This window comes from Frankliniella occidentalis, unplaced genomic scaffold, assembly GCF_000697945.3.
Source record: "Frankliniella occidentalis isolate FOCC.00 unplaced genomic scaffold, Focc_3.1 Scaffold37, whole genome shotgun sequence".
NCBI lineage: Eukaryota > Metazoa > Arthropoda > Insecta > Thysanoptera > Thripidae > Frankliniella > Frankliniella occidentalis.
This window is the reverse complement of record NW_026267167.1, coordinates 451,492-452,471: the sequence shown is the minus strand read 5'-3', so window position 1 is coordinate 452,471 and position 980 is coordinate 451,492. Positions and strand designations below refer to the sequence as shown.

The 980-nt window shown below is 53.5% G+C and overlaps 1 protein-coding gene across 2 annotated transcripts in view; it reads right to left on the bottom strand.

Annotated features, from left to right (window-relative positions):
- The window catches only part of LOC113215886 (immunoglobulin superfamily member 10), a 206,135-nt gene that overhangs the window by 6,960 nt on the left and 198,195 nt on the right, over positions 1 to 980 (bottom strand). The gene's annotated exons all lie outside the window — the stretch shown is intronic.

The window sequence follows — 980 nt, the reverse complement described above, 5'->3', positions numbered from 1 at the left end:
CTCTCTTTCTCTCTCTCTCTCTCTCGCCGCACCGCTGTGCGACCCTTGCATTTGTGCCCGTCCTGCCCCGCCCCCGCCCCGCCGCGGTCGCTACGTGCCCCGACGTGACAGCTTGCAGTGCCGCGTGGCGCGCCCCGGCTGCGGCGCGAACCCAAAGCACGCCCAAAATAATGAATGGTTGATCCTCCTGGGCTCCCCCCCCCCCTCGCCCGGCCGCGCGCAGTGGACAGGCTGGGCGCACGGGAACGCCCGCGGGGATAGATCCGCCCCGCCCCACCCCGCCCCCGTCGAACGGTGAATTACGTCGTCCGCATTTTGTTGGCGGGGCGCGCGCGCTCGCGCCAATGACGGGGAGAATTACAATCAAAACGAGGCCGAAAAAGTCGGATAAAATGGCGGCAAAAAATATAACGGGCCGCGGCCATAGAGCAGTTGCCTGAGGGAACAATAAGAGCGCGGCGGGTGGAGGCTAGCTTGCGTTGTTTTGTTCTGGAGTATCGATAGAGGCCACGTTTTAGAGGTTTTCAAAATTCCCGGGAATATTTAATTTTAATTTCCTTCCTGAAAAAAAAAGAAAAAATACAAACAACTGTATCACACACCTGCGCCTCCGAAAAATCGTTTTTTTTACCACCTGTCTTTCGCTCCACCTTAGCGTTTCAATCTCTTTTAGTTTACAGTGTTTTTCCACGTAAAATAGAAGAGGTGGGACAAAAGACAGGTGAGGACAGATTAGACAAAAGAAAAAGGTTGTTTACCCCTTTTTGGGGGTTTAACAAAAGCAACGTAGGAAAAATTCCCACGTTTACCGACCTAAGTGGACGAATGAATATTCACACACCTACAAGTGTGCGACATTCACACACTTGCGTTTCCAGTGAGGTTTTCATACTTTAAAAAAATGAGGTGGGCCTTTCCATAGCCTGTTCCCGTTAAAGTGCCTCCCCCCCCCAATCCCCTATTGGACTGCGACGGGGGCG